We start from the raw sequence: 14,781 nt of genomic DNA on the forward strand, positions 1-14,781 counted from the left end.
CAAACAATCACAGCTGTCAGCTCCGGTGCCGGCACCCGGCCAAGTCATTGAAGCTCCAGGACCCGATTTACCACCGGCTCTCCAAAAAGCTGCTCTTGCCAATCAAACCACAGCCCCCCCACCAGCACCCTGAGCCCCGCTGGTGGCCCCCTCCACCGCCAGTTCCCCCCACCCCAACACCCTTATCATCACCCCATGCCCCACCGGGGAGGGCAGCCCCTGAAAGCTTCTGGGCCCCACTTCTTCCTCGCTCCTGCGAGGCCGCTCCAGGTCCTGCGCTGGGGCGGCTGCGGTGTTGCGGAGGGGACTGTCACCACGGGGGTCCCACGGGGCTGCAAACCCACAGTGGGGCTGAGCACACACACCCCCCACACCCCAGTGCCTGCCCCCACCCCATCAGCAGCACCCACCGAGCAGGGGGACCCATCCCCTTACATCGCACCCTGCGCCCACATCCCACCCGCGTCCCCCTCCCCACCGCACCCCTCTCACCTGTCCCCCCCCGCAGCACCCAGGCCGAGGCGACACTTCTTCCCCTTCCTCCCTCTCCCTCCTTCACCTCTGCACCATTTTGGTGACGGTTTGTTTTGAAGCGGCGGCGGGGGGGGTGGGGGGGTGGCGGGGGGGAAGGATGTGCTCTCCGCCCCCGCCGGCTGCGCGCTCCGGCCGCGCTCCGCCGCCCATCCCCGCCGCCTCGGGGCGGCACCGCGCAGCAGCGAAGGAGGGCGGGGGGGGGTACCAGAGGGCCCCCCCCAAAACACACACAGACGGAGCTCCTCACCCTCCCAAAGGCGGGTGGCGCGGCCCGGGGCGGGGGAAGTAACGCCAGAATCGCAAAGACGTTACAAAAAAAATTTTTTTTTAAAAAAGAACCAAAACCCCAACGTCTAAAAAAAAAGAATAAAAGCCCGAGAGAAGGACGGGGACCCACCTCTAGCGGGGCGCGGAGCCCAGCCGCCTCCCGGGGCTGCGGCGGAGCCGGCGGGGAGCGACCATCGCCGGGGCCGGCCCAGCCCAGCGTCAGGACGCGGCGCGGCGCAGGGCGCGGGCGGCGGCGCGGGCAGCCAATGGCCGCGGCGGCGGGGAGGAAGCGGAGCGGGGCCGGGGGCAGAGCCGGGGGCCGGGGGAAGGGGGGAGCCGGGGCCGGGGGGGAGCAATGGGGACAGCCGGCGCCGGAGGAGGGGGGGAGCCGCGACCCTCCTCGCGCCCTCCCGCGGGGTCTGGCCCCACTCGTGTCGCGGCTTCCCTGCGGCAGCAGGATGGGGAGATTGGGGCCCCCCGCTCCGTCTGCAGCCCACCCCCCCGCGGGTGATGGTGGGGGGGAAGGTGGGGTTTGCCCCCAGCTCCCGGGCGGGGGACACGCGGGGCTCAGGGGAGTGGGGTCGGTGGGGTACGAGCGTCGGTGTCCCGGCCCTGAACCCCGGGCTGAGTGTCCCCAGAAGCCACGCTGGGGCACGTTAGTCACCCCTCGCCCTGGTGAAATGGCCGGTTCTGCAGTAGAGCTGCTGGATCCGGTACTCGGAGGCAGCAAAAGGTCCCGGTTAAGTGTCGGGCGCTGGCACAGACCCCTCGTGGGTACGACGCAGCCCGCCTTGCCCCCATACAAGCCGCCCCGTGGGGCTGCTCTCGCCTCTCGTGTCCTGCAGGACATCGGCACGAAGCCGGCCCTGCCCCAACCGTTCCCCGCAGCACCGAGTCCCCTGTGCCAGGAACAGGCGGCCGAGCACACGCCACCAGCACCGACCGGCCATGGCAAAGGGCTTCCTGCGCTCCTTGGCTGCAGGGCTGCGACGCCCAGGCCCGGCTCCAAGCCGGGGCATTACGTTCCCTCTCCTCCAGCTCCTCCAGTAGCTTCAACCTGGATAAATTGCTCTGTGGTTACCCTCAAGAAATCCAACCTGTTGAACAATGACTCCCACTGCAGCACTCGCTCTGCACCAGGACTGTTTGGCGCTGTGGATTCTGATTTTTAGGGGACTTGGGGACCTGGTGCCATCCCCGTCTCACCGCCTTGTCTGGTGCTGTGTAGCCACAGCGTCAGGGCAGCACCGGCAGCGGGTACCGGCAGCCTCGGGGCTGGGGTTATAGAAGGGGCCAGCGGCTGGAAGGATGCAGACCTCCTGCCTGCACCCCTGGGTCTGCACCGAGGGGCACGGCAGGTGCTGGGTCTTCTACCGGACGAACTCTCCTGCCACCGAGCACTGGCCAGAGAAGTGCCGTATGGCACAGCGGGGACTCGGCGCGGGCTCAGCATGGGGCACAGGCTTTCCTTTCCCAGGGACGCACGTGGCATGGCGGGCCTGGGCAGGCTCCCACGTGCCACAGAAAGCAGTAAAAATAAAAATCAAGCTGGCGTGGGACTGCGCCTGGTGGAAGCAAGCTTGTGCCAGGGGTTGGAGCCTCCATGGGAGATGTTTCATGGGTCCCACCTGACCGGCAGATGTGCAGCCCACCTTCCCTTACTGGTGGCATGGAGCCAGCACGAGTGCGGCAGGAGTCTCATGCCCCAGAAGGCAGGGATGCTGAGTGATGACTGTGTCACACACAAGGCCACTGTCCCAGCAGGAAGGGGCTGGGGACCAGTGACAAGGATGTCCCAGCCCTGTTGGGTCACATCCAGTTGGAGCACTGAGAATACAGGCACTCCCAACATCCCCGGAGCACAAAAGCAGCCACAGGGGAGTTGCTGAGGATGGGGGAGCAAAGCCAGCCATTGCCTTTTTACCAAGACTGTGCCCATAATAACCATTAACCATCAACCATCTCGCAGTGGCACACAGTCCCCCCGCGCCAGCCTCCTGGTCCCCCACGGCACAAGGTGCTGCACAAACGCAAAAAAAACAGTTACGTCCCCAAAGGTCCAGGGTGATTTGGGAGGCCGGGGCTAGGCTGTGCTCCTGTTGGGGCTGTTCATCACAGCCGGCTCTTCCTTGAGCCTTGTCCCGGGCTGGGAGGGCAGGAAGAGGTTCCCCAACGCCGGTGACTCAGCCGAAGGGGACGTTTTGCAACACACTGGGTGTGGGAGGAGGTTCCCGGTGCGTGGAAAGTAGGCGGCGAATTATCCGAGGTGTGTGGTGAGCGCGCGGCTCGTCTCGCAGGCAGGGAGCAAACACTGCAGGGAAAGCCGGCAGGGCGAGCAGACCTGCAGCCTGGAGCTGGGGAAGGGGGTCCTGCTCTGGCGCTTCCCAGGGGACAGAGGGACCTTGGGGCCGGGATGGTGGCGTAGCCGCAGCCAGCCACTCTGGGATGGTGCATGCACCCCATCCTGGAGCACAGCCATGCACCTTTGCCCGCATTAATCTGGGACAAACTAAGCAAAGGCACAAATATCTCTGTTAGGGCAAGAGGTAAGACGCACTCGACGGAGAGGCCAGATCCAACTCAAGCATCACAGGTGGCACAGGTACCTCTGCCATCATCACCCCTCTGACTCAGTGACACAGTTTCCTGCTGGCTCCTTCCCCCATCATGATATGTATTTCTAGTGGACTTTTCAGTGTGTTTGGCTTTTTGGGGCTGTTTGTTGTCAGTTAGATATTTTATTATATTTATTGTTAGAAATAGGGCTATTTTTAGCACTCTGTTGGTTTAGATAGAGATGGGATTAGTCATCTCACCAAGAGCTGTTTGCAGTCTCTCCTCAAGGATTCTCTGGCGTTTGTTTTCCAATCAACTGAGATCATGCATCCAAAGAAATAAAAAATAAAAATAGTCATAATAATGCGCAGCAGCCAAGCTCCGGTGTCTCCGTGAGCTACGGGGTGGAAATGCAGGAAGGATCCAACCCAGGATATTTATGAGACGAAGACGAGAACATTACTATGAACCTCAAAGTATTTTGGAAAGTCAGTTAGAGCTGGTTTTGTTTTTTTTTTTTTTCTCTTGGGAACCAAATGCTGAGTAACTCCCTTCCCACACCAGGCTGATGGCTTCGTACAGCTGGTATGCAGCCTCTTGACAGTGGAAATTGCTTTCCCTTGCCCTATGCCAGCAGGTAGGAGGCAGGACTCCTGGGTCTTCCAAGATATGCAGCCACCTACACCCTCAGGCTATTACCAAAAAAAAAAGAAAATAAGACAGCCAAAAACCTAAAGTGGGAAAAATATTTGCTCCTTTCCTGCACCAAGTGCAGGGAGAATGGGAGAGGAGGCAGTTGAGGCTGGTTTCAAAGCCAGGAGGCCAAGAGCAGTGTCCTGTGCTGCGGAGCAGCAGCTCTACCCTCCTTGCCGCAAATTTTGGTCTCTCTCCGCCACTGTTCCTCCCTCTGAGCTGAGTGGGAGCAGAGCTCCCACCTTGGTTTTGGAGACCAGTTTGGCTCTTAAAAAGATCGGAGTCAGATGCAGCAAGGAATCAAAGTCTGCGGTTCATCTCATCACTCTCTGGCGTGGAAGTACTGCAGCCAGCTTGTCCCGCGGCAATGCCGCCGCCCTTGGGATGCTGCAGAGCTTAAAGTGAGGGAGGGGGATGTGTGTCTCCTGCCAGCCCCACCTCACCTGGACCCTGACCCCCGGGGGTGAGTGACAATGCCCTCGGCGGTGGCACAGCCCACCTTTGGGGACAGGGGACCAAACACCAACCGGGAAGAGGAGCCGGAGCTGTGCAGCGAGATGCATTCACAGGGTCAATCCCTGAGCCAAGGGACAGCCCCGGTGACCCCCTCAGGGTCCCTGCCAGCCCCTCTCCCTGTGGCACCCGCGACCCTCCTGCCTGCGGGGTGACGCATGCCCAGGGCGCAGCGCGGCGCAGAGGCTGGCACACTCGCTGCACACCCGACCCGCGGAGAGGACGAGGGTGGCACACGTGCCATGATGATGTGGGGAGGGGGTGGTGCCATGCGGGTGGCGAGGAAGCGTCGCCTTCACGTGGCCCACCCCAGCCCCCCCCACGTCACCCACCCCGGCACGGGCACGCCGGAGGTGGATTATTTGCCCTGGCAGCTGGCGGAGGCCCCAGCGTTTGCTGGTGGGGGGATAGTTGCATGGAGCAAAGCCGGCAGCGATGCTCCCAGGGGACCCTGGCTGGGGGGGGGGTCATGTCCCTCCTGCCCTGGCCGTGCACCCTCACCGGCCTCATGGCCCCCTCGCTCCCTGCAAACGGTCCCTTCCTCCCTGCCCCCCCCTTCCTCTCCAAGTCTAAATTCTCCCACAGCGGCCATTGACGTCCTGCCTGCGTCACCGTCTCCAGCACAACCAGACAGCACGTGGGAGAGACAGGTTTAAAGCGGCAGGGCCCTGCGAGGGCTCCAGCTGCGCACCCCAGCAGTGGGGACATGTGGGGAGGGGTGTGTGGGAGCCCTGGGGGGGGTGCTGCCCCCCCAGACCCCACTGTACCCCACCCACCCAAATGGCACCGAGGTCCTGGTGCAGCCGGGAAGGTGTTTCCCGGTGTCACTCCAGGGTGAAGCAGAGGGGGTGAGATGAGGCTTTTTCTTTCCCGTAGCAAGCCTTGCATGGGAGCGTGAAAACATTTTGCTTCCAGGTCCATGCCTGCAATCCTCCCTCCCTGCCACTCTCCAAACCCACCCCAACTGGGGACCAGAAGCTCTGGCGGCCAGGGAAGGCAGCTTGCGTTAGACGTGCAAGCTCACAGACCCGGCTCCAAAAGCCAGAGCCAGATTCCTGGTGTTTTTTCCTGGCTGCCAGTCCTTGTGCCTTTATATCTGGGCTTTGCCTATGCCCAAATTAAGGTGCAGCTCAGCTGGGTCCTAAGGGCTGGGAACAGAATTTGCATGCAGGGAAAGTGCCAGACCTCTGCAAAGGTGTGGGGTGCAGCAAGTTTTGCAAGGGCTCACGCATGGGGTGCAGTGAGTTTTGCAAGGGCTCGGGTGCCTTCCCTGAAGCCCGCTCATCATTTCTGCTCCTGGCTATTGTCTTACAGCTGCAGCGCCGCAGGACATCAACTTACCCGTGACTCAGGGCTTTGGGGTGGGTTGGGAGAGCAACCCCCCGGCCCTGAAACAGCCCTGCTTCCTCTCTCTGTCCACACTGCAACCCTGGGGGCTATTTTTGTCCTTTCCCTTCTATTTATTGTGCCAAAGCCATGTGCGGTTGGAGAACGCTGTGGTGTTTGCTTTATGATTGCTTCCTTCCCGCCCATAACCTTTTGCCTTAAAACGGGATTCGCCCTGATCCTCGACACAAGGCCGGCAAGCCTGGGCAACGTGCCACCAGCGCTGGCTCTTGGGGGACAGAGATTCCTGGCTCTGATCCTGATTTTGGTGCAAAGCTGAGTGCAAATGCGCTGCCCATCAGCTCCCCAGGCACTTTCCCAGGGCACAAACTCACAGCCCCGAACCTCCTCCCCTCGAGCATCCCCAGCCCCTGCTCAGTGCCGCCGGCAGCGCCTGCGCTGTCGCACTCACAGCCAGACCTGTGAAATGCTTTGCGTTCGAAGGCAGACAGATGGGTGAGTGGGAACCATCGCGGCGAGCCCTCAAACAGGAGCCACCACGAGAAGAGGGAGGGGAAATTTGAAAAAAAGCAACTTCCAGAAGGCAGCCACCCTCTGCGTCCTGCCCAAAGTCCCACAGGCCATCTGCGGCCAAGAGAGGAACTGAGTCAGGGCCACCCCTTCGCGGGGGCCAGGCAGTGGCAGCCCTGCATGAGTGTCCCCGAGGCCAGCACGGGACCTGCTGCGGGGACAGCTTGTTCTCATCCTCTCCGACACACCGCTCGGACACCAAGGCAAAGGGAGGGTGACACCCCCCCCGCATCGAGCCGGGCTACCAGGGCTGGCTGGAGGCTTGGACCAGCCTGGACATCGCTGGGCCACTGGCATTGATAAACTGGGCAGAGGTGGGGCGGGGGGCACAGGTAAGACCCCGCTGCTGTTCCAAAGCATCGGCTGAGCCTTGGGCTTGGCCACTGGTCAGGACTGTTTGCCAGCACCCCGGCATGCTGCTGCCTTCACCCCTCCGCAGTATGGCGTGGTGTGGGATCTGCACACCACAGCTTACACTCCTTGGGGTAACCACTGGGGCCAAACCCTGATGGGAAATGTCCAAAAGCTTCTGCAGGCAGCAAACCCAGCTGGGGCTTAGCTCAGTCCAGCCTGGGCTTAGCTCAGCCCAAGCTGGCGACAACTTTGCTGGTCTGCATTGGAGGTTTCCAACCAGGACAGCAGCAGTACCTGGGGCCGAGCGGGCACAGCAGAGCATCCCCCAGCTCCCACTGCTGGGGGTTTTATCAGCAAGGGAGGCATCTTTTAGCACCCCTGAGGGTTAAGCCCAGCACGCAGCTTATCACCTAACTGAGACTGTGAAAATGTCTATGTTGGAAGAAAAACACTGCAGAGCATCTTGCAATTTCAAATTAACTAGATCTCTCCTTTTCCTTCCAAAGCAGAAAACTGCAGCTGCGCTCTCCTTTTTATGGTGCATGTGGCGGCTGCAAGCCACCGGCGGGGTAGAGCTTCAGCAGGCTCCCCAAGCAAGTGCATATCTTTTGTGTGTAGGAGTAGCTGCTGATTGGGAGCAGCCCAATTTCAAGGAACTCCGAAAAGTTACAAACCTTAACGTCTTGCTGAATCAGAGTGCGAGATCCAGAGCAGCTCCCTGCTCTGCAGCCTGGAAAAAGCAAAGATCTGGGTTTCTGCAGCTGGGACCTCTTTGCTGTACCTGACAATCTCCATTCCCCTCCTGCATCCCTCCTTGAGACACTATCTGCAATTCCTGCACGCATGCCTGGCCCTAATGAAAGGGCCCAGCACCTTCCCCATCACCCAGCCAGTCAAACCTGCACAAACTGAGCCCAGCACACACAAAAACAAAAAACCTCTCCTGGGTGAGGTCGTTATCACCCATGAGTCAAAGCAGCCTCCCAGCCGTGGGTTTGAGCCATCATCGCAGCACTGCCGAGCCTCGATGCGGATGGGAGGTGCCCGGGGCCCTGCACCACGGATTCAGCTGCGTGCCACTGTGCTTTGCACCACAAAAAAAGGCTGGAGCCCTCCTGGCCATGGCCCTTGGGAGGGTGACCCCCCTGCAAGGCAGCGGCCAGGCTGCCCTTGCTGCTGCTCACTTGATCCTGTCTCCTCCCCATCTAATCCACGCTCCCCTCCCGGTATCCTCTGCTCCACTTTAATGCCAAACGTTGGCTGACAGCCACTCGGCTCCGGAGGACGCCTTTTTTCCCAGTTATGCAACCCGTGGCTGAGCTGTTTGCCTTTCACTGCGAGGGAGTTTTTGGAGGCCAGGCTGGGAACCCCATCTGGGGAGCAGACAGGTCCTGGGATGCCCCAAACGGGGACCGAGAGGCAGAAGCACTGGCTGCCTCCCTCACTTTGCCCCTGGGGCTGCTGCTCATTCCTAATCCCGTCCCCTTCTCCTCTTTCCAGGCATCCCAGCGCTCCCCTGGGGTCCAGCCCTGCTCCCTTTCCCCATGGGCTCCTCCACACTGCAAGAAGAGCTTGCTGCAAGCTTGCAGTGTGCCTGGCGCAGCATCCTGGCTAACCCTGCCATCTCACAGCCGGAACAATTAATTACACTCTGAGTGGCGGTTTGCAGACCTGTTTTACGTTGCTGTGCTCTGGGACTGCTGACACCGAGTCCCATTTTGCTTCTCCCCATGGGACAGAGAAGCATGAGCCCCCCTCGAAGGGACAGTATGGCACGGGCACGGTCCTGAGTCCCTGCACCCCAAGGGGCCGAGCCCCCCCAGCCCAGCATCTCCCCTTGCAGTCCTCTCCCTCGAGCAGAGGCTCGAGCAGTGCCTTCACCTTTCAGGCGATGGGCTTATCTGCTCCACCGCAGACCTGCTTTCATGCCGGAGAGCTTTGAAGATAAGTGAGGGCTTCAGAGAGTGGGTATTTAAGGCTCAAGCTGCCGCGTCTGGGGATGCTATTCCTGGGCTGCCATACACGGCAGCATCTGAACCACAGGCTGGGTGGTCAACCGTGCCACTGGCTTATTTTGGGGTAGATCTGGGGTGCCTGCTGCCGGTGCCCGGAGTGGAGGAGAAGCCTCCAAGCTACAATGGGGTGTCCAAATGCATCCCTTCTTCGCTGCAGCCTGGGACCCCCAGCTGAGGCAGCCGTGCCCTTCCAAAACCCACCACGACATAAAAAGCTGCCAAAGAGCTTCTTCCAGGGAACAAAACTTCCCCAAGCCCAGCTGCTTTGGAGGGCATCATGGCCACCCACCACCAGACCCTTGCTCCCAAAAGCCAGCAGCCTCCCCACGCCCGGCCGGTGCCCACCGAGTCGTCAGGAGGAAGATTGGGACACAGAGGACATTTTGTTCCCTGCTCTCCCCTTAAATTATCCTGCCACATATAGTAGATCTTGGTGCTATTTTTAGGCCTTGCTTGTTTAATTATTGAGAAAGATTTTGAAGGATCTCTTGAAGGCAAGGAGATGAGCACCCGCGGGTGCTCACCAGATTTCTCTTCTTGCTGCTGCCTGCAGAGACCGCTCAGCCCTGAGGCACCGGGCAGAGAGTGGGACTGTAGCGGCTGAGCGGCTGCCATCCCCCTTTGCCGCATGAATCCTCCGACACCAGCTCCTGCCTGTGCTTCGTTTGCCTGCAGGGATGGCCGTGGGGATGGGGAGAGCGGGGTTGGGCTTTGAAACTGATGGGTGAGCCACCCCCCTGCCATAATCACAGCAATAGCCACCTCTTGCACACAAGGAAAGCAGCGCAGGGGCTGAAATGAGGGACAAAGCTGGTCCCCAGTATGACACTTTGCCAGCACAAGGGACCACGTGCACAAGCCATTGGAGCCAGGAAACGCTGGGTCCCAGCTAGCAAAAACTGGTGCAATCCCAGTGCTGGCTTCCGCCAGGAAAGGATGTGGCCCAGAATTCACCATTTTTATTTTTAACTAAAACGGCCGCTTTGCTTGCTGAAAAATGACCTTATTCTCAGCTCGCCAGGTGGAATCTCAATGGCAGGAGATTTTTTTTTTTTAAACTGGTTCCTTTCATGTTTCCACTTACAAAAAGCCAAACAGAGGATGGCCTTTATTTGAGATTAAAGGGTTATGGTCAACTTGAATTCTGCTGAGATTTCAGCAAAATAATACATAATGAAGTAAGAGCCAGATACTCAACTGGCATGAACTGCCATGGCTTTATTATCTTCAGTTTTGCAACACCTATTTGTACCTGCCAGCAACCTGGCCCAGGGACTTCAAGGAAAACATTGATTTACTCCAGCTGCTGGGCTCAGCCAGCCGGGATTAACTGCCACCAGCTGAGGATATGGACTGTTCAGGGTATCTATGATCTGTCCATGTTTCCTAAGGAAACAAGAGATATATAATCATATATTTTGTCTGTTCATCCTCCCCACCTCTCAACCATGTTGGGTACAAAGGTAAAGATATTAATTTTAATAGTGCAGATACTAAAGTGCTACAGGTTGCATGAAAATAATTATCGTCTATCAGAGACCCCATACTCGCTCCAGGGAAGGACAGCAGGGTAACCCCAACTCTGTACGAGACATCAGCCGTGCCGCAGGGTGGATGTCCCAACACAGGACGCATCTTTGGTCCAAACCCCCTTCTGCCGCAGAACCCCCCCCAGCCTGCATCCAACCCCCTGGTCGTGCACCAGGTCTGCTGCTCCCCAGGGAGGTCACCAAGTGATGCCACGCTGCCAGGATGTTCCAAAAACTGGCCCAAACTAATTGCTGCAATTAAGGATGGTGTGATGAAGCTGGGCTGGAGGGCCTGGGATGGGCATCTCGAGGCTGGATCTGGGCTGGGCTGCTCTGGCAGGCACATGCGGGGCGGGGGGGGGACGACGAGTTGTCAGCCCCTGCTCCTTAACACCCTGACAAGCTTATAACTATTTCATTTGTTACACTGTGAACCTTTTTAAATTAATGAACATAAGGTTGTCACGGTTGCTGTGGCAACGACATGTTGCCGAGGCAACAGCAGCGATGCAGAGCCTGCGGAGTGTAATCAGGGGTCAGGCTAATGATGGAGCCAGGATGCAAGTGGGAGCTGCGGGAAGGGGCAGCAAGTCCCGGGGCTCCCACCAGCCTGTTGCCCCCCACACACTGCTCTCCGACCCCAGACCCAGCACCGGTGGGTGGGATGGCATTTCCCTGTCGCTGCCGCCCTGACCCGGAGAGGGGGGCAAAACCGCCTTGACGCCCTCCATGTCTACATGGCCCGAGGACGTGCGTGCTCCGCGCCAGCCCAACCCTGCTAACGGGGAAGACGGCCAACTCGCAGACCCCGTCTCACGGTCACATCACCTCCCCTTTCCCATCTCCCATGGGTCTGTCAGGGCTTCTGGCCCCCCCACCCCGCAGCGGGGGGCCACGCAGACCAAGGGTGGCCGAGGCAGAACAGACATGGCCGTGGGGCAAAAACCGCACCTGTGGGTCCCCTCCCGAAGGGACACGAGGACAACGGGGTGGTTTGGGAACAGCTCACCCTGCCTCACTCTCCCCACCAGCCAGGGGCTGGGGCCGGGGACCGGGACGCCTCGTCCCACTGCCGCAGCCGCCCTGCCCCGGCATGTCCCCACCGTGGTCGTTCGGAGGCTGCACGTAACCCAGAGCAGCAGAGATTTTTGCAGCCACAAAACTCTTTAAATGCATTTATGTCCCCCGCCCCAGCAACGCGCTCGAAAAGGGTGGGGAGGGAAGGGGGGGGGGCAACTGAACACCTCTGCAAGAAAACTCACTGAAATTCGGAGCAGGAAAACGCCTTTGCGACATCTCCAGGCAAGTGGGCTTTGAACTTCTCTTTCCAAGTCCAAGCAAAAGGCCCCCCAGCCCCTCTCGCTCCCCAGGGTGCAGTCTGGCAGCCCCACGCGCACGGCGCTGCACATCCACGTCCGGGGAGCTCACGCAGCGGGGGACCCGGTGGGTGCCAAGCCCGCAGGGATGGCAGTGGGTCAGGGTCCAGCCAGCAGGCCCCAGGGAAGGCAAAGCCCCGCCGGGGTGCGGAGGGGGACTCTCTGCCCCCATGGAATTAGGCAAAGCGATGGGGTGAAGCCTAAGAGGCTGGGATGAAGGGAGCGGGGTGCAGGAGGGGAACTGTCCCCTCCCCAGAGCAGGGTGCAGTGGCCACCCTTCGCTCGGGGTAACACGGCCAGCCCTTCTCTGCAGCTGACGTCTCCCTGAGACCAAAACCGTAGGGTGTGAGCGGGAGAAAAAATGGGGTGGGGAAGGCAAGTTTCAGGGCTGGGGATTTCTCTGCCTTCTGGGAAGGGAGGTCTGGGCTCATCCCAGGGCTATTGGCATGGAGGAGGGTAGGTCTGTCCCCGGCAGCCCTCGCTGACACTCCCGAGGACCCTGCAGCGTCACAGGGCTGTGGATGGGCTTTTTCCTTGGCCCTTTCAAGGTATGTGTGGCCCAACTTCTGTTTGCACCCAGCTACCCCAGTGATGGGAAAACGGGTGGCTGATTATGAACCACAAACACCAACTCCCTTTCCAGCACTGACAGATCCATAATGTAATGCTAAATATGTATTTTTTATATATTATATTTGTTTTATATACACAAGATTTGCGGGGGGGGGGGGTATATATATATTCCAAAAACCTCCCCCAAACCAGCTCAAACCCATTTTCTCATCTAGCTTTTGAAGGCAACTTTGTTCTGGGCCCCTGGAAGGAGGAATGACCCATCACGGGTGAGCACCGACATTCCACCCTTTGGGGCTCGTGCGCAGCTCGGAGCACGGCTGCTGAGGATGGATGCATCCCTGAGCCTGACTCTTTGTGCTGAGGTTTCATAAGTGCGCACGTGCACAATGCCGTACCACAGAAGATCTTTCAGAACCCTTCCAGCTCTACTGCCTGTCAGGGAAATGTCTAAATATTTTTTTTTTCCCCAAATACTTTTTTCATCAGAACTGGAAAGGGGGAAAAAAAATGTAAAAAATCATGAAAACACTGAAATCCACATTAGGGTTTGAACAAAAGCAGCATCTCGTAATTGGGAGGAGGCTGCACCCTCAGACCCCCCAAGGGATGGATCCACACGCCTCTCCTGGGGCTTTGCCTGGTTGTAGCGTACCATAAAGCCCTGTTTCCATCCTACTGATGGGAGGTGAAGCACGTGGAGTCCCAGGGGGACGATTTGCCGTGCTATCTCCTGAGGATATCCACCACCAGCAAAGAAACAGGGACCAGAGCAGAGCCTGGCTCTATTTGTGTCCCAGATAACGCTGTCACCCCACAGAAACCAGGCTCATCCTGGCAAGCTCAGTAGAGAGGCCAAAGGGTGAAGGAGATATGTCAGAGCTTCCCTCCTGCTGTTAAAAGCAGGACTGTGACGCCCAGGAGGGACGAGTGTCCAGGAGACCTTCCCCGGCTGGCCCCAGCTCTGCTCTCTGTCACTTACAATCAGCTGCCGGGAGCTGTGGCAAAACCTCACAAGTGCAAATCAGGAGGAAAAAAAGTGAATTAAAAATTAAAAATAAAATTAAAAATAAAATAAAACAATACAAAATAAAATAAAACATAAAATAAAATAAAAGTAAAATAAAAAATAAAATACATTTTAAAATTTAAAAAATCTCCTTGACTTGCAAGAGTGCTTGGGTTAACTTGGAGCTTGTTTTCCAGCATGTTGCCTTTGAGGTTGGATGGTTTGTGGTGGGGAAAGGCACAGAAGCCTGTTTCCCTGCAGCCTGGCGTGAATTGAGCTCCGGGGCTGAGCCCCATTGCTCTGAGGATGGGCTGCAAGCAGCACCCAAGGGCTGAGCATCACCCTGGGTCATTGCTCGTGACATCCCTCGCTCCCACTCCAGCCATCCCACCACCAGCGCTGCCACCTCTCCCGAGGGGGCTGCGCAAGTCCCCTGACCAAGCTTGGCAAGACAAAGCTTATCTTTCCAAGAGGGTCATTGCCAGAGGCCAAATTATGACCCGGCAGCCAAACCGCAGCTTCCCCTTTCCAGCAGCACTAGAGTCAGCATCATGTGCCTTGGGTGATGCTGCGCTCCCTCCCTCCGCTTTCCTTCTTTATGTGCAAGAATTTAAAAAAAAAAAAGGCACAGAATGAAAAAAAAGCGCAAGGAGCCTGGCCTCATGGAGCCCTGCAAATTCAAGCCAGGGCCAGCTTCAGAGAGGAAAAGACCAGCAAAATCTGCTCCAGCAGCAGTCAAGGCTAATTAAATAACAAATGCTTCCATTCCCAAAGGATTTGGCAATTTCTAGCTGCAGCTGCTGCTGACCTGCGATGCAACCTTGGGCTGCAGCCAACTGTTGTTACCTCTCTCACGGTGGCTCAGCACCCCAAAGCCCAGGGTAAAGCTTGCTGCTGCAGGTACCCCGTTTTGCACGACTGTCTGCATTCTCCCATCAGCTCGGCCGGGGACCACTGGGTGCCACGGGGCACATCCTGGGGGCTGTTCGCCCCATGCTCTCCCTTCCCACTGGTTCCCCTGCCCTAAAGTCGAAGTCACTCATGCAGAAAGTACCTGCCAGCTCTTAACATCTCTGGGCACACGGGACTAATCCCATTTTACAGATTAAGGAAGCATCTTGCCACGTGACGGGTTGGAAATAGCGCGCGACTCCCTTCCCCGCTCCGACCCATGGCCATCCCCATCGCTCCCTGCTGCCTTCCCGGTGCTGGGACCCCCATTTTATTGTGTTAGCCCTAATCCCAGGATTTCGTTCCTCCCATTCCCCAGGTGCGGAGCTCGGTTTGTCCTGTTCAATCCCAGGGACGACCTGCCACCTCCCTCCCCACTCCCTCCTGCCCAGCACCCGGTCTCTCCCTCCCAGGGCCGGGCACCCGCTGCACACCCACCTCCACTGCCTAATCCCCCCTAATCCTCATTGCTGCCTCTGGGTTGGAAAGCCCTT

General features: G+C 58.5%; 1 protein-coding gene across 17 annotated transcripts in view; it reads right to left on the minus strand.

Moving 5' to 3' along the window:
* MEF2D (myocyte enhancer factor 2D) overlaps positions 1-14,781 on the minus strand; it is a 103,341-nt gene that overhangs the window by 83,770 nt on the left and 4,790 nt on the right. For 10 of the 17 annotated variants that reach the window (XM_069795601.1, XM_069795600.1, XM_069795597.1 and 7 more), the window contains exon 1: positions 932-1,088. The exons of 2 other annotated variants lie outside the window; for them this stretch is intronic. The gene's annotated coding sequence lies outside the window, so the exon portion shown is untranslated. Of the gene's footprint in view, positions 1-492; positions 570-931; positions 1,090-14,781 lie in introns of those variants that run through there. 5 more of the 17 variants (XM_069795599.1, XM_069795598.1, XM_069795595.1 and 2 more) reach the window with 4 other exon arrangements.

The sequence above is a fragment of the Haliaeetus albicilla genome, chromosome 10, assembly GCF_947461875.1.
Source record: "Haliaeetus albicilla chromosome 10, bHalAlb1.1, whole genome shotgun sequence".
Taxonomy (NCBI): Eukaryota; Metazoa; Chordata; class Aves; order Accipitriformes; family Accipitridae; genus Haliaeetus; species Haliaeetus albicilla.